Source organism: Pseudophryne corroboree, chromosome 7, assembly GCF_028390025.1.
Source record: "Pseudophryne corroboree isolate aPseCor3 chromosome 7, aPseCor3.hap2, whole genome shotgun sequence".
NCBI classification, from domain to species: domain Eukaryota; kingdom Metazoa; phylum Chordata; class Amphibia; order Anura; family Myobatrachidae; genus Pseudophryne; species Pseudophryne corroboree.
The window spans coordinates 40,861,449-40,885,892 of NC_086450.1; the positions used below are offsets into that span (position 1 = coordinate 40,861,449).

A 24,444-nucleotide genomic window follows, 5' to 3' on the forward strand; every position below is an offset into this window, starting at 1 on the left:
AGCCAGTGCACACCAGATGTAGTACCTAATCTTTCTTTTAAGGGTGCCCAGTCTCCTGCGGAGCCCGTCTATTCCCCATGGTCCTTACGGAGTTCCCAGCATCCACTACGGACTACGAGAAATAGAATTACCGGTGAGTAAATTCTTATTTTTTAGAGATACTGAACATTGGGCCTTATTCATAGTTGTACACTAATACATTCACATCTGCGATCCCTTATGCAGATACTGTGGGAGAATCTGCCAATGTCTCCGCTGTGGGCATGTAGAAGGAACTGTAGGCAACTCGGTAAGTAAAACTGACATGTACAAGGGCACTGCTTATTGCCCCTCCTGAGCTTGCACTTGTAATGTTATGTGCTATACAATAGGACATCAAGTCTACACTAAAGCTGTGTGGGTTTGTACGCCTGTTATATAGTACACACTTCACACAATTAAGGCTATATATATATATAAAAAGCGCTATCTAGTATATATATTCCAGTGTTTTTAAGCGCTGGTGTATTGCTGGCATACTCTCTCTCTGTCTCTCCTAAGGGCCTGGTTGGGGTTTTGTCCCCTTATAAATTAATCCCTGTGTGTGTGTGTGTGGGGTGTCGGTACGTGTGTGTCGACATGTCTGAGGCGGAAGGCTTCTCCAAGGAGGCGGTGAAGCAAATGAGTGGTGTGTCCCCGTCAGCTGTGCCGACTCCGGATTGGATGGACATGTGGTATATGTTGAATGCAAGTGTGGCATCTTTACATAAAAGGCTTGATAAGGCTAAATTAGGGGGGACATCAGGGGGTCAATCCTCGGATTGGACCGACTCACAGGGCCCGTCGAGGTCTCAAAAGCGTCCCTTAACTCAAGACACTACTACCGACACGGATTCTGATTCCAGTGTCGACTATGACGAAGTAAAATTGCACCCTAAGGTGACTAAAACCATTCAGTGTATGATTGTGGCAATAAGGGATGTGTTGCATATTGTGGATGAACCCTCGGTCCCCGACACAAGGGTACACATGTTTAAGGAAAAGAAACAGATTATTAATTTTCCCACATCTCATGAATTAAATGATTTCTTTGGAAAAACTTGGGAGACTCCGGAGAAGAGGCCGCAGATCCCCAAAAGAATTTATATGGCATACCCCTTCCCTAAGCAGGACAGGGAGATTTGGGAATCACCCCCCACTGTGGACAAGGCCCTGACGCGCTTGTCCAAGAAAGTGGCGCTACCGTCTCCTGACACAGCGGCCCTTAAGGACCCTGCAGATCGCAGGCAAGAAACTACCTGAAAGTGTATTTATTCTCATACGGGGGCTGTGCTAAGACCGACAATTGTGTTGGCATGGTTGTGTAGTGCAATTGCAGCTGGGACAGATGAGCTGACAGATCAATTTGATAATATGGATAAGGATACTATATTCTTAACTCTAGCCCATATAAAAGACGCAGTCTTATTTATGAGGGATGATCAAAGGGACATTGGATTGCTGGCTTCTAGGGCCAATGCCATGTCTATCTCAGCGAGAAGATCCTTATGGACTCGCCAATGGACGGGTGATGCGGATTCCAAAAAACATATGGAAGTACTACCCTATAAGGGTGATGTATTGTTTGGGGATGGGCTGACGGACCTGGTTTCCACAGCTACAGCAGGTAAATCAAATTTTTTACCATATATTCCCCAACAGCAAAAGAAAGTACCACCCTATCAGATGCAGTCCTTTCGGTCGCACAAGTCCAGAAGAGGTTGGGGATCCTCCTTCCTTGCCAGAGGTAAGGGCAGAGGCAAGAGAGCACCTGAAGCAGGAGCAGGTGCCCAGGAACAAAAGTCCTCCCCGGCTGCTCCAAAACCCACAGCATGACGCTGGGGCTCCCCTGAGGGAGTCCGCACCGGTGGGGGCACGTCTTCGACTTTTCAGTCAGGCCTGGGTCAGATCAGACCTGAATCCCTGGGTGTTGGAAATAGTTTCCCAGGGGTACAAACTGGAGTTCGACGAGGTGCCCCTGCGCCGATTTTTCAAATCGGCCTTACCAGCTTCCACATCGGAAAGGGATGTAGTGTTAGCTGCAATTCAAACGCTGTATATACAGCAAGTGATAATCAAGGTTCCCCTGCACCAGCAGGGAAGAGGTTACTACTCAACCCTATTTGTGGTCCCGAAACCGGACGGTTCGGTCAGACCTATTTTGAATCTGAAATCCCTAAACCTGTACATAAAAAGATTCAAATTCAAAATGGAATCTCTCAGAGCGATAATAGCCAACATGGAGGAAGGGGAGCTTATGGTGTCTCTGGACATAAAGGATGCGTACCTTCATGTCCCCATATATGACCCCCATCAGGAATACCTGAGATTCGCTGTACAGGATTGTCATTACCAATTTCAGACGTTGCCGTTTGGACTTTCCACGGCCCCGAGGATTTTCACCAAGGTAATGGCGGAAATGATGGTGGTCCTGCGCAAGCATGGAGTCACAATTACCCCATACTTGGACGATCTCCTGATAAAAGCGAGATCAAGAGAGCAATTGCTGAGCAGTGTGGCACTCTCTCTGAGAGTGCTCCAGCAACATGGTTGGATTCTAAATCTACCGAAGTGATAATGTCGATATTATCTTAGACCGTAAAGCTATACCTCTAGATACACTTTTACCGTGGAGCCGCTATGGCCGCTAGACTGAATACACGTGCTAGGCACTTTGTACGCTATTTGCGTACAGAGTCCTGCACGTGGTACGTACTTGGCGTACACACGCCGCGCTGAGTGTACAGAGTACGCACAGCGCACGCACACACAATTGATAACCTTTAAACCTTGCTAATGATACAATGCAATGTTATGATTACACTTTAAACCCTTAGCAACAAAGTACTGCAACGATGTTATACCTTAAATCTTAAGTAGCACTGACGGTATAAAGTACCCGCAGTGCGTACACCTTATCAATACCTATACACCTTAGACAGATAAATACACTTAAAAATCCCTGCAGGAAAGTGAAGACACAACACCGATTTGTAGTTGAAACCACAGGGTTCTAAAGCCACCGTGGATTATTCCAAAAGGTAAAACAAATCATACACTACAGGCTAACAAGATAAATCTAAACAGAATAATGGCTACAAAGAATGTACATACGTGAGAATGTTCGCATGCGCAACCCGGCCGGTCCTCCGCTAGTCAGATAGAAAGCGTTCAGAGTCTTCTGACCGGCCAGGCAACAACAGTCTTTTTATACACAACTTACATACACAATACAATGGTCACTGTAATCTCATTGTCCATTGGACACAGAGATGTGTCTTTTCATTACAGGAGAGGTCATAGGTTGATTTGAAAAGATGGGCGATGTCTTTCCCCAACTGCTCTGGTGGGTGGTATCCACTGGATTCCCGCCGCATACATAATATACAGTAAATACAGTTAATATCTATATTCTACTTCTGCACATAACTATACGCTGGAACATGCGATCTTTCTCTAACCAACACCGGAATGTTACCCTCAAAATACCCTACAGCTGGATACTAGACATCACCTTCCAACCTTTATCTGACCCTTCCTATCATGCAAAGGCGAATCCCTTAGTCCTGGATCTGTTTAAACTATTGATACTCGCTGATGTGGTGCAAAGGAGTTATATCTAAAATGTACACTATTTGGGTTAAATATGTAATGTTCTAATAAACCTCTACGCGCTCACAAACTCCGCCGTAAATACCCATATCACGCGCATGATCGCAGGAGCGATCCTACGCAAATTGCGGATATGTGCACGCACGGCGGACTGAGTGCACGAGCAGCGGGCATGTGCATGGGGTTAGTACAGGGCATATGCATTACAATATTTTTCGACTTTGACAGAAGTCACAGTTGATTCCGAAAACTCGACTACCGTTCCTAGGTATGATACTGGATACGGAACAAATGAAGGTCTTCCTCCCAATAGAGAAAGCCCAGGACATCCAGAACATGGTCAGAGACCTACTAAAACCAAAAAGGGTGTCAGTTCACCAATGCACTCGAGTTCTGGGAAAAATGGTGGCGGCCTACGAGGCCATTCCCTTCGGAAGATTCCATGCAAGGACTTTTCAATGGGACCTTCTGGACAAGTGGTCCGGGTCCCATCTGTACTTACATCGGAAAATAACTCTGTCCCCAGGGGCCAGAGTGTCTCTCCTGTGGTGGTTGCAAAGTGCTCACCTGCTGGAGGTTCGCCGGTTCGGGATTCAGGACTGGATCCTGGTTACCACGGATGCGAGCCTCCGAGGATGGGGAGCGGTCACACAGGGAAAAAACTTTGGTCAGACCAGGAGTCCTGTCTACACATCAATGTGTTGGAACTCAGGGCCATTTACAACGGCCTTCGACAAGCGGAGAGTCTTCTTCGAAACCTACCGGTTCTGATTCAATCAGACAATGTCACAGCAGTGGCTCATGTGAACCGCCAAGGCGGGACAAGAAGCAGAGTCGCGATGGCGGAAACCACCAGGATTCTTCGCTGGGCGGAAAATCATGTAAGCGCTCTGTCGGCTGTCTTCATTCCGGGGGAGTGGACAACTGGGAAGCAGACTTCCTCAGCAGACACGATCTCCATCCAGGAGAGTGGGGACTTCATCAAGAAGTCTTTGCAGACATAACACGTCTTTGTGGAACTCCTCAAATAGACATGATGGCGTCACGCCTCAACAAAAAGCTTCGGAGGTATTGTGCCAGGTCTTGGGACCCTCAGGCAGTGGCAGTAGACGCTCTGATAACACCGTGGGTGTTCAAATCGGTCTACGTGTTTTCTCCTCTTCCTCTCATCACAAAAGTGTTGAGGATCATAAGGCAAAGAAGAGTACAGACGATACTCGTTGTCCCAGACTGGCCTCGAAGGGCCTGGTACTCAGATCTACAAGAGATGCTCACAGGAGATCCCTGGCCTCTTCCTCAGAGGGAAGACCTGTTGCAACAGGGGCCCTGTGTATTTCAGGACTTACCGCGGTTACGTTTGACGGCATGGCGGTTGAACGCTGAATCCTAGCGAAAAAGGGGATTCCGGAAGAGGTCATCCCTACTTTAATAAAGGCTAGGAAGGAGGTGACGGTTAAGCATTATCACCGTATCTGGCGAAAGTATGTGTCTTGGTGTGAGACCAAGAATACACAGACGGAAGATTTTCATCTGGGTCGTTTTCTCCACTTCCTACAGACAGGAGTGGATATGGGCCTGAAATTAGGCTCTGTTAAGGTTCAGATTTCGGCCCTCTCAATTTTCTTTCAGAAGGAATTGGCTTCTCTTCCAGAAGTCCAGACGTTTGTAAAGGGAGTGCTACACATCCAGCCTCCTTTTGTGCCTCCAGTGGCACCGTGGGACCTCAACGTGGTGTTGCAGTTTCTAAAATCACACTGGTTTGAACCGCTTAACAAAGTTGAGTTGAAATTTCTTACTTGGAAGGTGGTCATGTTGTTGGCCTTGGCATCGGCAAGGCGAGTATCAGAATTGGCGGCTTTGTCACACAAAAGCCCTTACTTGATTTTTCATGTGGATTGAGCTGAATTGAGGACACGTCCGCAATTTTTGCCTAAGGTGGTTTCTTCATTCCATGTGAATCAACCTATTGTGGTGCCTGTGGCTACAAGTGACCTGGAGGATTCCAGATCCCTGGACGTAGTCAGGGCCTTAAAGATTTATGTAGCCAGGACGGCTAGAATTAGGAAAACAGAGGCCCTGTTTGTCCTGTATGCGGCCAATAAGATTGGCGCACCTGCTTCGAAGCAGACTATTGCTCGCTGGATCTGTAATACGATTCAGCAGGCTCACTCTACGGCTGGATTGCCGGTACCAAATTCGGTTAAGGCCCATTCCACTAGGAAGGTGGGCTCTTCTTGGGCGGCTGCCCGAGGCGTATCGGCATTACAACTTTGCCGAGCGGCGACTTGGTCGGGGTCAAACACTTTTGCTAAATTCTACAAGTTTGATACCCTGGCTGATGAGGACCTAGCGTTTGCTCAGTCGGTGCTGCAGAGTCATACGCACTCTCCCGCCCGATTGGATGCTTTGGTATAAACCCCATGGTCCTTTATGGAGTCCCCAGCATCCTCTAGGACGTAAGAGAAAATAAGATTTTAAACCTACCGGTAAATCTATTTCTCCTAGTCCGTAGAGGATGCTGGGCGCCCGTCCCAGTGTGCGGAAACTCTGCAAGACTTGTATATAGTTGTTGCTTACATAAGGGTTATGTTACAGTTGACATCGGTCTAGGACCGTTACTGCTGTTTTTGTTCATACTGTTAACTGGTTATGTATGATCCAGGTTACATGGTATGATTGGTGTGGGCTGGTATGAATCTTGCCCTTAGATTTCTAAATCCTGCCTTGTATTGTCCATCTCATCTGGGCACAGTTCTCTAACTGAGGTCTGGAGGAGGGGCATAGAGGGAGGAGCCAGTGCACACCCATAGTCAAAGTTCTTTTTAGGTGCCCTATCTCCTGCGGAGCCCGTCTATACCCCATGGTCCTTACGGAGTCCCCAGCATCCTCTACGGACCAGGAGAAATAGATTTACCGGTAGGTTTACAATCTTATTATCTTACGTGATGACCATTTCAGGTATATATTATAGGGAGTGAAATGGAATCTTATGCCTACAGAAATAGTCCACCGGTGTAGTAACTGTAGAAGGATTAATGCTTCATTTATGTAGCGGGTAAGGAAACCTTTTGTGGACTTTTAATGTTTGACATGACTAGAACCTAATAGGTTTCCTGGCTCATTCCCAGAGTCTATATAACATACTATAATACTTTGTCGCTTCCACATGCTGTGGTGCTGCCTATGGCCGCCCCACACCGCTGGCGTCATCTGGACGGCTGCATTCTCTGCTGTCAGAGCCAGGGACGTGCAGTCAGGGGAGGCAGTGCCTCCCCTGTCATGATTAAAATAATATAAAGAAGATGCAAATATCACATTCTACTTTGTATTATTTTAATCATTTAATCATTTTTACCTGACACTGCAGCTAAATCTGTATGGGAGGCAGCGCTCTCGCTGCCTCCCAGTGACAATGATAAAGTGTCTGAAGAGGGGGGCGGGCAGGGGGCGGAGCCAAGTCACGGGCTGGAAAAGCCCATTGAAAAATGACGGGACAGCGGCACCAGCACAGTTGCCTCATTGACAGGGGCTGTGCCTTCAGGCTACATGAAGGCACACCCCTGGCAATCATTGGACAGCGGCAGGGGGTGGGCTGGGACGGACGTGCAGGGAGCCAGTTGCCTCCATTCCGTTTGGCCGCATGTCCCCGCTGCTCACAGCCGCTTCTCGCTTAGCAGGATCCGACAAGCGGGAGCTTCTGTGTGCTGCGCTCCCGCGCCCCCAACCCCCCCCCCCCCTCCCCCCCCCCGCCGCTCCTGTTTTCTCAGCCCCGGCCCTCTGTCTTGGTCCCCCCTGTGCTGGACAGTCTGACTTCCCTCCTGGCTGGCCCCCGTGCTGATCTCCAGCGCCCCCCCCCCCCCCCCCGCTCCTCTTGGCCTGCTGTCACAGTGTACAGACATGGAGCACCGGGTCAGGAGCCTGCAGCAGCGGCGGAAGATGGAATCATGTAAGTGGCTGCACTAAATTACACTACATTACAGTACACTATACTACACTACATTACACTACATTACAGTACACTATACTACACTACATTACACTACATTACAGTACACTATACTACACTACATTACAGTACACTATACTACACTACATTACAGTACACTATACTACACTATATTACACTACAGTACACTATGCTACACTACATTACACTACATTACACCCTAAGGGTAGAGGGGGGATGTAAAGTGCTCTACCTGCCGTTATGTGTAAAAAAGAGACACAGGCTGCCGTAATGTGTAAAAAGGGGGAATCTGTCCGCCGTAGTGTGTAAAAAGGGGACGCTGTCCACCGTAATGTGTAAAAAGGGGATGCTGGCTACCGTAATGTGTAAAAAGGGGAAATCTGTCCACCGTAATGTGTAAAAAGGGGACGCTGGCTGCCGTAATGTGTAAAAAGGGGACGCTGTCTGCCGTAATGTGTAAAAAGGGGGGCGCTGTCTGTCATATTGTGTAAAAAAGGGGACGCTGGCTGCCGTAATGTGTAAAAAGGGGACGCTGTCTGCCGTAATGTGTAAAAAGGGGACGCTGTCTGCCGTGGAGTGTAAAAAGGGTATGCTGTCTGCCATTATGTTTAAAAAAGGGGTCTCTGCCTGCCGTAATGTGTAAAAAAGGGGAATCTGTCCGCCGTAATGTGTAATAAGGGGGACGCTGTCTGCCGCAATGTGTAAAAAGGGGGATGCTGTCTGCCGTAATGTTTAAAAAGGGATCTCTACCTGCCGTAATGTGTAATAGGAGGCTGTACCTGCCGTAATGTGTAAAAGGGAGCTCTGCCTGGCGTAATTTGTCTAAGTGGCGCTACTGTGCAGCGTAATTTGACTAATGGAAGCCCTGGACAACAAAATTGCATTCATGTCCTCCTCCCACTCCCAGTCCCAAACATTTATTATTATATTTTTTTCTATAAAAATGTACAATATATCCCAAGTATGATGAGCAGGCAGGCAGCGGGCATTGGCGGTAGTGGCGGCATCGGACTGAGATGCAAATTAGTGGCGGAGGACTGGGTCAGTTGATGGTGGGCGAGTTTGTAAGCCATTGGCGGTGGCAGCAGGCATCGGCGCAGGGGCAGTAGCGGGCATTGGCTCAGCGGCGGTAGGGGTCATCGTCAGGATTCGGCGGACATTATTGCTGTAGTGCCTCACCAGCCACTGACCTCACCGCACGCCACTGGTCAGAGCTGTATATACATCAGGCTGTTCTGTCATTTCCTCATTGCTAGTCTGCAATAAGAGTCAGCGGGATGTTAATGAGCAGATTGTGGTCAGCGGAACATGAAGTTACATTAAGGTCCATATAGTGAGGTGGTTTGGCAAACAGAAACACTGATCTGTAGGTAGGCTGCCTATACAGCTATATACATTGTATGTGACCGTATCATTCTTCCATCAGCGTCACCGACACAGCTGTGCAACCTCACAAGGCAGAACTTGCCGAGCCTGAGCAATTGATCAAAGAGCATCAGGATAAGAGCCGTACAGTCACAGAGAACATACTACGGAATAAAGCATAAATCCAGGAGATGGCCCAGAGCATCAGGAGGCCTAGCAGTGAGTAATCATGCACTGACCTATCCTCGTTACCTTCCCACAGTGACAACCTACCCTCTATCACCCAGAGTCACACCTATAAATCTGTTCTGTATTGTGTACATTCCCTGGGAGGGGTGTGCGCTGTAGCCTGGCAGGACGCAGCCCCTACTCTACAGTACCTGGCCTGTCATTGGCTTATCTCCATAATCATGCTCACCCCTAATCTCTCTCACGGTGAATAATTTCTCCCATCTAATAGATTGAGGGGTATATTCAATTGCAGTCTGATCCATTCCAACATGCATTTGTCAGAATGGATCCAACAAGGGCTATTCAATGGCCATCTCAATTCCACTTTAAAAAAAAGTCGAGTTGAGATGAGGGAGCCGAGAGGACCAGTGGGGAGACGGGGGAAAGCCGCGGGGAGACGGGGGAGAGCAGCGCTACAGCAGCGTTGTAGGAGAATGTGGCACCGCCGCCAGACCTCATGTCAGCATCCACCCGGCTCCAACAAGTGAGACCTCGCTTGCTGGAGCCGGGTGGACGCTGCCGTGAGCGGCGGCTGTGCCACATCCTCCTGCATATGCTGTGCTATAGCCGCTGCTCTCCCCCCTCTCCTCCTCTCAACTCCCTCATCTCAATCCGACTTTTTCTAAAGTCGGATTGAGATGGTCGGAAACAGGGCGAAAACCTGTCGGATTTGGCCCCGTTTCTGACAGAAGCACGCAGATCAGCAGCTGTTCCGCCGATCCACATGCTTTCCGACAAGTCGAATTCCCCGACTTGTCGGATAAAAAAGAGATGGATTGAATAGGTCGGAACCCCTTCCGACCTAAAAAAGTAGAAAACTGCCATCTTTCCGACAAGACGGCAGTTTCGACATCAATTGAATATACCCCTGAATCTACATTCATTCCTAATGAGGATATCAGGCCTTATGTAATAGCCAGGCAAGGGCGCAATTCTGGCAAGTTAGCCAGTATTTTTTAAAGCAGCAATAATTTTAAAGGGAAGACCAGTTTAGTTGTGCCCTTTAAATTATTGCCACTTTAAAAATATGGGCGTCGCGGCCCTTCCTGCATCTCACAGGCTACTGCAGAACGCCCATGGTGTTGTCCCATGTCATTGTCAAAGTCGAAAAATATCCTGATTCACAATGCCTTGTACTAACCCCAATGCACATGCCCGCTGCTCGTGCACCCACTCCCCCGTGCGTACGCATCCCCTCAGGTTGCGTAAGGGATGCTCCGACGTCTCCAGCGCATGGAGATGTGTATTTACGGCGGAGTTTGTGAGCGTCTAGCGAGCGACTCGATCGCAACATATTTAACCTAAATAGTGTGTTTTATAGATAGTATTTCCCTTAACAATGTCAGAAAGTATGTTTAGTGTAAACTGTTCTTGGACAGAGAAATTCCTCTTTGCATGATATGAAGGGTCAGACAAAGGTAGAACGGTGATGTCTAGTATCCAGCTGTAGAGTATTTTAAATGTAACATTTCGGTGTTGGTTAGGAAGAGATTGTTCGCTCCTGTGTATAGTTATGTTTAAAAGTAGTTTCTAGACATTTACTGTATTTGCTGTTCATTATCCATGCGGCGGGAATCCTGAGGATACCTCTCACCTGAGCAGTTGGAAATAGACACAGCCCACCTGTTCGAACCCACCTATGACCTTTTGTTACAATGCAGAGACACATTCCTGTGTCCAATGAACTATAAGATTATAGGGACCATTGTATTGTTACTGTATGTTATGTATATAAAGGCCACCATTGCTGGACCAGCACTCACTCTCTCTACAAAGGTTTTCACACTGAAGGCTGAGGGCTGGTCCAGGACGCACTTGCGAATCATTCCCACATGTGTAAGTTTCTCTGTAGCCATTTTGTTATTCTTTATGTACGCCATTCGTTCTCATTTTGTTATCCTTTAAGTGTTTGCCATTTTATTCTCTTTGTGTTTATTCTGTTTGCGATTGTTCGCTATTGTTCACATTTATTTCTTATTATTCTGTTTAGATATTGATGTTAGGTCTGTAGTGTATAAGCTGTAACTGTTTTTCCCCTTTTTATACTAAAGTATCTTCTACGAAGGTGTTGGAACCTTACCAGGTCTTGTGTGTTTCACCAGTTATTGTATAGGGTTTCTGAGCGTCTCAATCGCTCAAACAGCTTTCATATTATCAAGGTCAATAAGCGTTACATTGTGGTAATATTACAGTACTAAGGTTTACAGTATAAGTATACCCTTACAGTGTGTTGTTAACAAGGTTTACTGTGTGTTATTCAGTGAGCGTCAGCGCCGCTCGTGTCTCACTCTCACGGCACAGCGTCCGCTACACCAACAGCATAGCAGTACGGTACTCGGGCCGCCTATAGCGTGCTCGATACTAAGCGTAAGCCCGTGAGCGCACGTGCCGCTCGTGCGTCGCGCCCACGGCTTAGCGTCTGCTACGCTAAGTGCGTACCCTTACGGTACTCCGTGCGCCGATTGCGTACTAGTCCATAATAAGTATATAGCTTATGTTCAAAGGTAATATTTGACTTTCTCATCATATAAGCACAATGGGTATTTCATAGAGGAGGTTAGATGTAACGGCTCCTTGTGTTACTGTAATCCCTGCCTTACACACAGACGTCTCTGCGGTTTCCACCAGATAAATAACCTTAGCACTAATGTAAATGAATAGCTTTCTCTGAGCACTAGCCTATTACACGCTGTAGGTCCCTGATCAGCACCATGGACCTCATCCAGCTTCTTCTCATTACTATTGGTCACAAGATAGCAGTGTCCTGTATTCTGTACCTCATCCAGGTGCTGACAGACCTCCTGTACTGCATCATTGTCATCCATACAGTTCCTGCACAGACTGCTGCTATACGTCCGGAGCATTGTGTGTTGCACAGGTGACTGATCACAGACAGGGCGTATGGACTGCAGATCTTATATTTTGTTGTGTACAAATTATTTATATACATTTAAATTACAGCCGGCCATCCGTGTGAGTGTTTTGTAAAACCTGAACTATTACATTCTATCAAATTATGTTTAAACTTTTGTTTTTTAATAAAAAAAATACATTAAAACAGACTATAATTGCATGATTCTGCACGCCCTACAAGCCCCTGTGTCCTGGGGTACATAAATACCCCTCTATGGGATTATTGCTCTATTGGAACAATTCAGAGGAGAAAAAAGTGGATTATATATTGTTACTTATACTAACATTACAGTATAATATTCAGCAATATTTCAATTTATCAATTTATGTTTTATTAAGGGCACCAGCTGGGCCATCATCAAGTGGGGACTGCTGGTACTGCAGTCCCGGGCTCAGACACAATAGGGGGCCCAACCCTAGCTCCTACCAGCTGCTGACTATGCCTGCTTGTGACATCAGCAATGGAACTACTGGTGCACCCGGTGATCAATGGCTACTAAAGGACCCCCATGGTTTTGCTCACTGCCCCCTACTGCTCACACTGCTCCCATCACAGCTCACTGCTTCCATCACAGCTCACTGCCCCCTACTGCTCACACTGCTCCCATCACAGCTCACTGTCCCCTACTGCTCACACTGCTCCCATCACAGCTCACTGCTTCCATCACTGCTCACTGTCCCCTACTGCTCCCATCACAGCTCACTGCCCCCTACTGCTCACACTGCTCCCATCACAGCTCACTGCTTCCATCACTGCTCACTGTCCCCTACTGCTCCCATCACATCTCACTGCCCCCTACTGCTCACACTGCTCCCATCACAGCTCACTGCTTCCATCACAGCTCACTGTCCCCTACTGCTCCCATCACAGCTCACTACCCCCTACTGCTCACACTGCTCCCATCACAGCTCACTGCTTCCATCACAGCTCACTGTCCCCTACTGCTCCCATCACAGCTCACTGCCCCCTACTGCTCACACTGCTCCCATCACAGCTCACTGCTTCCATCACTGCTCACTGTCCCCTACTGCTCCCATCACAGCTCACTGCCCCCTACTGCTCACAATGCTCCCATCACAGCTCACTGCTTCCATCACTGCTCACTGCCCCCTACTACTCCCATCACAGCTCACTGCCCCCTACTGCTCACACTGCTCCCATCACAGCTCACTGCTTCCATCACAGCTCACTGTCCCCTACTGCTCCCATCACAGCTCACTACCCCCTACTGCTCACACTGCTCCCATCACAGCTCACTGCTTCCATCACAGCTCACTGTCCCCTACTGCTCCCATCACAGCTCACTGCCCCCTACTGCTCACACTGCTCCCATCACAGCTCACTGCTTCCATCACAGCTCACTACCCCCTACTGCTCACACTGCTCCCATCACAGCTCACTGCTTCCATCACAGCTCACTGTCCCCTACTGCTCCCATCACAGCTCACTGCCCCCTACTGCTCACACTGCTCCCATCACAGCTCACTGCTTCCATCACTGCTCACTGTCCCCTACTGCTCCCATCACATCTCACTGCCCCCTACTGCTCACACTGCTCCCATCACAGCTCACTGCTTCCATCACTGCTCACTGTCCCCTACTGCTCACACTGCTCCCATCACAGCTCACTGCCCCCTACTGCTCACACTACTCCCATCACAGCTCACTGCTTCCATCACTGCTCACTGTTCCCTACTGCTCCCATCACAGCTCACTGTTCCCTACTGCTTCCATCACAGCTCTCTGCTTCCATCACAGCTCACTGTCCCCTACTGCTCATGCTGCTCCCATCACAGCTCACTGCCCCCTACTGCTCCCATCACTGCTCCCCAACTTCTCACTGCCCCTACTGCTCACGTTGCTCCTATCACAGCTCACTGCCCCCTACTGCTCACATTGCTCCCCCACTCTCACTGTTCCCTACTGCTCACATTGCTCCCCCACTTCTCACTGACCTCCGCTGCTCAAATTGCTACCATCACAGCTCACTTGCCCCCTACTGCTCACACTGCATTCACACAGGCACTCACACAGTACACACACTACACATTGCACATACTTACCTTACAAGCAGCAGAGTAGTTCTGTCACTCTGGCTGCCCAGGGATCTGCAGCAGCTCCGACTTGTGTGCAGGGGGCGGGGCTACACGGACCGAGCAGGGCTGCTGGCAGAGAGAGTAGGGATGGCCATTGGTGGGCTGTCCATCGATGGGGCCACTGCGATAACCATCAATGGCACATAAACTATCTATGGTGAACCATCAATGGTTTGCACCACTCGATGGCCACCGCGAGCAGGTCCTGGCCGGGCTGCTGGCCAATCAAAAACAGGGGTGGGGCTTAGTGGGCTGCTGGGTGTGGGGCCAACCTCCGTGCCGGATGAATTGATTCCACTCACCCATTGATGGCAGAGAACCACTGCCTCTCTGCCATAGATGGCAAAGTCATTGGTAGTTAGCCATCAATGATTGGCAACTATCGATGGTCATCCCTAAAAGAGAGACGCTCTGACTCTCTGCCTGCAGCCCTACTCGGTCCAGTGGTAAACGCAGGGTTTCTAGAGGAGGGTTTCCAAATACAATCCACAATCTCCCACTCTGCAGAACATTGGAGCCATGCAGAATCCAAACCCACGTCCCCCACTACCAGCTGGAATTGTTACTCCCATACCAGATGTATTCATTATTCCCGCACCTTTTGGATTGTATCATTTGGATGTATGTTGTTTATTTGCATCATGGTCCACACACTGTGAAAGATGCATCGGAGGTAGGCACAAGAAGACACCTCAGTTGAAGGTCTGGAATCAACCATGGAAGCTCTTCTCATGAAAGAATGCAGGCACACAATCAAGGAGCATGGAGATGGGTTGATGTGGGAGGGTACCGCACACTGGAGTGGTAAGGGAGGTTGTCATCTGTAGCCTACTAGGCATCCATCACAGTAAAGAAAAAAAAAGAGGCACTTAGCCCAAGGTCCCATCCCTAAAATAATGATTATAATAGGACTAGGTGATTCATCGCGCCCTACGGGCGCTATTCACACCGTCATAAGGGCCTACGCCCCCTTATCCCTTAGGCGTGCAATATTTTATTATATGGAGTATTACCTCCAATCATAGTTTTGTGAGTGGTTATATTAATATTGCACAGACAAAGGGCGTGCGATGGTTAAGGGGCCGTAGCCCCTTGCAATGGCGTGAACAGCTCACGCAGGGCCCGATGAATCACCTAGTAGGTGCTGTGGTTGGGGGAGTGACTGGTGCGGGGGAGACGTGGATGGGGGGGATGGGTCCAGGGATGGCGCAGGTGGGGGAGATGCGGTTGCGTGGATGCCACGGGTGGGGGAGGGGTCCAGAACCATCACGGGTGGGGGAGGAGCGGTAGCGGGGTGCCGCAGGTGGGGGAGGGGCGGGTGCGGTGGTGCCGCAGGTGGGGGAGGGGGGGGGGCAGGAGCGGGGGTGCTACAGGTGGGGAAAGGGATCTATAACCAGCGGGTGGTGGAAGGGGGTGTGAGAGTGCCGCAGATGAGGCCCCCGGGGGTACTGCAAGTGAGTGAGAGAGGGGCAGGTAATGCTTCTCCTGCTTCTCCTCCTGGAAGCAGCTAAGCTGCTATCCTCCCTTTGGCTCTTCCGGAGACTCGCACAGCAGCCAGTCACTATTGTTAGCGCCGGTGTCCCAACGCGCCACATTACAGGGAAGAACATGCACTCAATAAACTACAGCTCCCAGCAGCCCTTAGTGCCAGAATGCTCCGGCGCTAAGGGCTGTAGTTTATTTAGTGTGTGTACTTCCCTGTAATGCGGCGCGTTGGTACGCCGGAGCTAACAATAGTGACTGGCTGGCAGAACTGACTGACTCGCTGAATCTATGTAAAAGGTGAGAGTGCTGTGCAGTGTCAGTGACACTGCACACCCACTGCACTGCACAGCACTGTCACCTTTTACATTGATTCAGCATCCAGACATTACCCGCCGCGATATCACCCACTCTATCCATTACATTAGCCATCTCGGGGCTTCTAGGCTGGCAGCCCAGGTGTTGTGTTGTGGAGTCAGGGCCTCTGGGGATCTGGGCGGGGCTGTGGCGGGGAGGCACTTCTGTGACATCACGCGCAGAGGAGGCTCCAGGGCTCAGAGTATGCGACGCAGGGAGGGCTATGAAAGGATTCTGCTGCGCCGATTTCATACACATCTATGTCGGTGGCCGTAGCAGCTTTTGTTGCACCTGCGCTGCGGCTAGGGAGTGGGGATTGTTGATGCCAGAGGGGGCAGGCGGACTGGCAGCAGGACATAGGACGCTGAAGTAAAAGGATTTTTTTTCCCTATCTACAGCGCAGAGACTTGCTGCAGATGCAGTGGCATACCCTCCAGCTGGACCTTTTTGGCAGGTACAGTACTTTTTTTTTATGGTCTGTTCCGATTTTTGGCTCTCCAAACTTTCATTGAAAGTATAGGGAAAGGGGCGTGGCCACGACACTTTACCCGTAGCCATGCCCTTTTTTCAAATTTGTAGCGATTTTTATGTGTAAATTGTTGGAGGGTATGTTGCTGCAGATGCAGTAGGCCTTTTTTTGGGGTGTGGACCTGGAGCTGCAGCTCCATCAGCCCCATTGTTAATCCTGCTCTGGGAACACACAGCAGCCAAAGGGCAGAGGCTCCCATTGGATGTAACCTGTGTGGTAGGGTGTTTCTCGCCCAATCAGCTGTGGACTGGGTGTGACAGACCTACTGCTAACCCAATGAGAGCTCCTAGCCACGCCCAGCATTAGACACACAGGCACAGAGTCACAGATCTGGGCTATTATATAGGAGATAGTAGTGAAAGCAGCCCCAGAGGAGGTCAGAGCAATGGTTCCAAGATGGAGGCAGCAGCCTGAAACGACACAAGAGTCACCCCAGACAATCAGGAGGACCACAAGCAGCATCAGTCACCATGCAGGAGTTTCCGACTCTGGCGTGTGGATAGAGCAGCAGAAACCACGGCTGCTGCCCCCTGCGATCTGCGGCTCTGCATAGAGCCCGGCCTCCCTTAGTGAATCAGGCTCAGACTGCGGCGAGGAGATCTGGCAGCAGATTGTGGTTCAGGAGGGTTCCCTGGCTTCTCCGCTGACTGCAGTACTACACAGCGGGTGTCGCCACCTCTCAGTACCACAAGAACCGCGGCTCAGCAGTGACAGGCTGTGGAGCTCAGAGAACATGCAGCCAACGCTGATGGCTGCCAGGCCACTGGGACTGATGGTTTCAAGCATAAATCAATTTTATCTGCAATCACTGGAACCTTCCAGATGACCCACCATCATTGGTATTCTAAGGAGACAATTCATCTCAAAGAAATATATAAGCACATATGGTGGGGAACGTTGGGGTTTGGTGCAGCAAATGTCTGCCAGACAGATCTTCTCAGCGTCATTATACTCCATATGGTAGTCAGGATGGCAGTGTCGACATAACATCCATATTTGACATTCTGGATACTGATATTTTGTGCTACACCCTTCCCCCTGGGAATCCTAGATGTCTTCCACAGACACTAAATATCCTCAATGGATAAAGAAAAACAGCGCAGTGTAATATTGCCTCATTCACTGCCATCAATATTAGAACCAAAAATGTAAGTCCCCGCACCCTAAAAACAGTAACTGCGCCAAAACCAGGAATGGTCTGTGGCCAATTCCAGGGTACGGCACTTAGCCGGCTCCTAGTGAGCCCTGACGCATTACAGGTTGAGTATCCCATATCCAAATATTCCGAAATACGGAATATTCCGAAATACGGACTTTTTTGAGTGAGAGTGAGATAGTGAAACCTTTGTTTTCTAATGGCTCAATGTACAAATACTTTGTTTAATGCACAAAGTTATAAAAAATATTGGCTAAAATGACCTTCAGGCTGTGTGTATAAGGTGTATATGAAACATAAATGTGTTCTGTGCTTAGACTTAGGTCCCATCACCATGATATCTCATTATAATATGCAGTTATTCCAAAATACGGAAAAATCCAATATCCAAAATACCTCTGGTCCCAAGCATTTTGGATAAGGGATACTCAACCTGTATATACACACAAATATATACACATAGCCTATACATATAATGAACATGCATGCACATCCAGATACTTTACACACATGTACACATACACACAAATATAGACGTGGACACGTTTGTTGGTGCCCTTCCTCAACAAAAGAACCAAGTTATCCTGAAATCACATGAAAGTGACAAAGGAATTGGCATCATTGCTTATTCCATGTCTAGTAGAAATCAGCCTGGCCACTCTTCCTGAGCACACTGCTTCGGCTGTCTCAGGTGTGATGGTGCCTTCTCCAGGCTGCATGTCTCAGCACTTTCCATAGACGTTCCATAGGACTCAGATCAGGGCTCACAGAGGCCACTTCACAATAGTCCAATGTTCTGTTATCCATTCTTGGGTGTTTGTATCTGTGTGTGCTGGGTCATTACCCTGTTGGTGGACCCATGACCTGCGGCTGAGACAGAACTCTCTGACACTGAGCAATATGTATTATTCCAGAATAACCTGAGATCTCATTGTGCCCTGTACAGATATAAGGCGCCCCATGTCAGACGCAGCCCCAAAACATAACCGGGCCTCCTCCATATGTCCCAGTAGGTAGGGAGTTGCAGCTTAATTGTCCATCTGTAAACATTGGGGGTCATTCCGACCCGTTCGCACGCAGCGGTTTATCTCTGCGGTGCGAATGGGTGTGGAATGCGCATGAGCAGTGGCCGCAGTGCGCGTGCGTGACTTTGCCCGGCGACAGGGATCGCCGGGTTATGTCGCGTCTAGAGAACAAAGCAGTCGTAGAGCGGACCACTAAGAAGATTGACAGGAAGAAGGTGGACCTGGGCGTCTCCACAACTTTGGCGGCCGTTTTCGGGGAGTGGATTGGAAAACGCAGGCGTGTCCAGAACAAAGGAGGGCGGATGTCTGACGTCAGAAACAGCTTCAGCATCGCAGGGATCATCGCACAGGGTAAGTAGGTATAGGGCTGGTCAAGTTCTGCTTGAAATTTTTTTAGCTTAGCAGGGCTGCACAAGCGATCGCAGCCCTGCTAAGCTAAAAAACACTCCCCCATAGGCGTGGACTATTGATCGCAGCTGCAGCAAAAAGTTGCTGGCTGCGATCAACTCGGAATGACCACCATAGAGCGGATGTGACTTGCCAGAAAGCTCCAGTTCTGACTCATCTGTCCTTGGACATTCTCTATGAAGCATTCTGACTCGGCCCTCTAGCAACTTCCAGTCTGGATATTTAGCATTTTTGCAAAAGTGGAGTCCTCCTGGATCTTCTTCCATGGAGCTCAGTTGCTCAAAAACGTTGAATGGTGTGATCAGACACGGACATACAAGTCTGATCTACATTACACATACAAGCTTTCTGTGGCTTTTTTTTTTTACAATTCTCAGTATCCTGTTTAGTCTGGGACCAGATTTACCTCTTGCGGCCGCATCCAGGGAGGTTGGCTACAGTACAAAGGCCTTTAATTTTGTTTAAAGAAAATTTGCAACTGTAATCACAGGAACACCAAGCTGTTTGGAGATGGTGACATAGCCTTTACCTTTAATGTGCCCGTCTATAATTTTCTTTCTGGTCTCCTCAGACAACTCTCTCCTTTCTCTGGTTCATGCTCAGTGTGGTGCACACAATGATACCAAACAGCAGTGACTACTTTTCTCTATTTACATAAGCTGAATGACTGATTAGAAGATTGTAGATATGTGTGACGCGTATTCAAGAAAGCAATTAGTTTGAAATATCACTAGAATACATATATTACCTTTCTAAGAGGTAATACATCTTTCCAGGCAGCTTTAGAATATATTTGGTTTTATTCTATGACATAGTACAGACCTGCAAGTGTACATGGGACAATGGCATTTCATCACTTCTCAGGAGGAATGATGCTCGATTTCAATGACCTGTAAGGGTATCAACAAATCTGTAGCTGGTCTGATAAATCACCCCTAAGACTGGTGGCTCTGTAGGCATGGATCTCAGTGGTTTGGGGAGAAGGCTCCATTGCTGCAGACATCCTCCTGGTGCTGTGTTTTTCTGCAAAGCCATCATTGTCTGCACAGCAGCTTTCTGCCAGTCAGCACAGTGGCTCGTCCCGGGAGCCGCTGTCAGATCCTTTGTCAGTATCCATGGGAGAAAGGTAGAACCAAGGGAGTAATTCAGACCTGATCGCAGCAGCAAATTTGCTAGCAGTTGGGAAAACCATGTGCACTGTGGAGGGGGAGGGGGGGAGGGGGGGGGGGTAGATGTAACATGTGCAGAGAGAGTTAGATATTTGGGTGGGTTATTTTGTTTCTGTGCAGGGTAAATATTGGCTGCTTTATTTTTACACTGCAATTCGGATTTCAGATTGAACACACCCCACCCAAATCTAACTCTCTCTGCATATGTTACATCTGCCCCCCCCTGCAGTGCACATGGTTTTGCCCATCTGCTAACAAATTTGCTGCTGCGATGAACTCTGAATTAGGCCCCAAGTCTCTGGGACTCCCATTTGCTACTAAGAATTTAGGGGGTAAATCTGAGTTGATCGCAGCAGGAATTTTGTTAGCAGTTGGCCAAAACCATGTGCACTGCAGGGGAGGCAGATATAACATGTGCAGAGAGAGTTAGATTTGGGTGTGGTGAGTTCAATCTGCAATCTAAATTGCAGTGTAAAAATAAAGCAGCCAGTATTTACCCTGCACAGAAACAAAATAACCCACCCAAATCTAACTCTCTCTGCACATGTTATATCTGCCCCCCTGCAGTGCACATGGTTTTGCCCAACTGCTAACAAAATTCCTGCTGCGATCAACTCAGAATGACCCCCTTAGTTACCCAGGGAGTAACTTATTCCTGCTTACACTACCAGAGGTGTGTCGCTGGGAGACACTAAGGGGGTCATTCAGAGTTGATCGTAGCTGTGCTAAATTTAGCACAGCTACAATCATCTTCTTAGACATGTGGGGGGACGCCCAGCACAGGGCTAGTCCGCTCCGCATGTCAGTCCGGCCACCCTCTCACATAGCACAGCGGCGATGCTTTTGTACTTGAAGAGTAACTCCCGGCCTGCGCAGCTCCTGCGGCTGGCTGGGAGTTACTTGTCGCTGCCCCGTGTCGCAGAGGCTGTGTGTGACGTCATGCAGCCGCTGCGGCCTGCCCACTCTTGGTCCAGCCTCGCCAGCGATGGCCAGACCGCGCACCTGAAAACGGCGGCTAAACGCAGCTGTGCCGCACCCTCCTGCTCAGCGAATGCTGCTGCCTGTCAATTAGGCAGTGGCGATCGCTAGGTAACGACGGCCTTCGGACGTCTGGCATGAGCCGGCGCATGCGCAGTTCTGACCCGATCGCTGCACTGCGAACAACTGCAGCGTGCGATCGGGTCGGAATGACCCCTAAGTACTGTGACTAGCAACACAAAGAACACAACACAGTTACACACACGCTCACCTGTCACAGCTGACACACAGGAATGATATAACAGGGGAAGAGGGAGTCACACTACACACCATACAGGGGTTTCTTTTTGTCCTGACAAAGGCGGCGCTTCTCAAACTTGGCCGTTAACAGGCCAAGTTTTAAGGATATCCATTGCTTGAGCACAGGTGAATTAACTAGTACCAAAGTCATTTTACTTTAACCATTTGTGACCAACCAAGGATATCCTTAAAACCTGGACTTTAGGGAGCCTTGAGCACCGAGTTTCGGAACCACCCTGCCAACACATTTATTGATGGCTGGGAGTCTAGACTGAAAATACACCTCATCCGTTCAGGTGTATGGCGGAGGGTTATTACAGGTGGTGGTGGGGGGCGGGGGGTAGCATATATTCTATACATACATAGCATGAATAGGATTCGGTATGATATACCGGCAGACGGGTTGCCGGCTGTTAGTATGCCGACAGCGGCATCCCGTCTGTCGGCACAGGTTCTATTCCAACTCAGTGGGTGGTGTGGACAACCAGCCGCGTGGCAATTACTGGCCGTCGGTATTCCAGCGTCGGTGTACTGAACACCGGCATCCCAACAGCCGACATTGTAACTGCCTCCCCATGAATAGGACTATCCCACACTATTGCTAGGAGACAGGAACAGATGAAAGCACCAAAGTCGTGTGTTTTTGTTTTAATGGCTTTAATCTAATTAACAATAAGGTAGTTGGAATGGCAGAACTGAAATGATGCTTTAGGAATGTGGGAGAGACAACAAATCCGGGTGGTGGATTCTGGCAGACATTGGAATGGGCGTCTCCAGGATGACATGTAAAGGCGAAACAGTGGAGTGCTTTATCAATGGTCTGTAATGTTTACTGTACCAGTAACTAGTGATTCTAGGACCAGCGCCACCTGCTGCCAATATGGAGTCTGTGCGGCTATAGATTGCTTTATAAAGGTCAAACATTGCCGGTGTGTAATCTTTTTTGTGGGGAGGGGGGTCTGATGTTTATAGTAAAGTGCTGCAAATATACTGGTGCTATGTAAATAAAGTTTAATCTCCGCCGCTGATCCTGGACAGAGAGGACTCCCACCTGGCTCCCTGGTACATCTCGGCCGCTTCATGTCGACTGGCTGCTGACAAGATTCCACGTCCCACAATGATGATGTCAGATCCTCTGCTAGTGATGACATCATGAGGCGTGCGATACTGCTGAACTAAAGCGTCACCTATAATGGTAACAAGAAGAAACCTCAGTGAGTGACTGAAGGGTTAAACATGCTATATGAATTGTTTTTGTGTTTGAATAGACACGTACGCACTCTCTACAAGATGCCTTTGTCTGTTCATATAATATAAGGCTTGTGTGTGTCTTATCTTCAAGGACAATTACATACCAGATCAAAACTGTTACTTCTGTGTGTTACTAAAATATCCTGCATGTAATGTCGTATGCTACTTCTATTTATCCAATCATATGCTTGCACATATTGTATACACCCATGTTTCTTTTCTATATAGTACGCTGTAATTTATTAAATAAACAGAGTAATTCTTAACCACTGACTCGTGTGCTGTCTGTATGGGGTTAAGAACTGCTTTCACTGGTACCAGAGATGGTTACATCGAGGAGGCACAAAAAGGGTTAAATTCCCTTCAGCTGGGGGCTAGGTCCGGGATCTAGGTGATCGTCCCCTGCCCGGTAAGATAGAGAATTTTATTGTCTGTCTTTTCCGTTCAGGGATTGCGATTACTACTAGATTTGAACTCATTCCGTGTTCCGAGAACACGTGACCAAAAATACAATCCAAGTCTGGGACTTGGCAGAAAAGAAACTTGTTTTCTTAAAGGCGCCGGGCGCCACATACAGGTATCAGGGATACCAGGACCAGGGGTCCACGAAATCTTTAAAAGGCACAGGTATCTGGGATACCATAAGATGGACGAGAAGTCCAAATAACAACGCCTCCTCGATTTGATCACCTAAATGTTTGTATGTTTGTCTTATAAGTACTTATATTGTAATTTTTTTCTATTAAGGACACTCAGTGAACGGGTGGTAAGTGCACGGGCGCTGAGTCTCAGAGGGCATTGTTGTTTACAGTGATTTTAAGTACATTTGAAAGTTGATTTGTAACAAAATAACATTGTCCACGATTGCAGAGATATTAATTGTACGGGTTTTAAGTGTACGTACATTTGGTATCACAAATTGTGCTGTTATTCCTTATCTTTTGTACTCACCCTCCTCCCTCATGTGCTTACCCTTTTCTTACTTTAATAATCTTCAGCTGCACCAAATCCAGCAGCTTTCTGCCACCTGATACTTATTCCAGTGTCATCTGCTGATGTAGCTATGTTTATTTACCCTGTACTTGTCCTATATTGTAGCCAACTGTAAGTTGCTGTTTTCTTGTTTGATTATTTGCTTATGTACTCTGTAATTGGGCGCTGCTGAACCCTTGTGGCGCCATATAAATAATAATAATAATAATCTTCTCTGTTCTGTCTCTGGTAGTTTATGTAGGAATGTGTAATCCCACATGTTACCAATGATTTATGATCAGATCAGCTGAATGCATACATAGACTATTGTTTCCCTTCCCTGTTATTTGTGAATTCTTTTAGAAATATATTGCGTGGGTGGGCAAGTATGGTGTACACGCATTATATGACAGTGTGTTTGGAACAATCTATGGTTTTTTTTTTATGATAAAGATTGTTATTAATTCAGTTTAGACACGTTAGTTACTTGTTGATAATATGGGATTCAGACCAGAGTAAAGAGAGACTGAATGTGCTGCTTGTCTCTCCCAGCAGCAGCAGTAACTTGCAAACAGAAACCTAGTGAGAATGTGACTGAATTCTGGAAGTGATTT

General features: G+C 48.2%; 1 protein-coding gene across 1 annotated transcript in view; it reads left to right on the forward strand.

The window, feature by feature from the left end:
• Positions 1–24,444, forward strand: part of C7H2orf69 (chromosome 7 C2orf69 homolog) — a 116,048-nt gene that overhangs the window by 86,222 nt on the left and 5,382 nt on the right. The window contains exon 2 of the mRNA XM_063933058.1: positions 9,024–9,181. The gene's annotated coding sequence lies outside the window, so the exon portion shown is untranslated. The remainder of the gene's footprint in view (positions 1–9,023; positions 9,182–24,444) is intronic.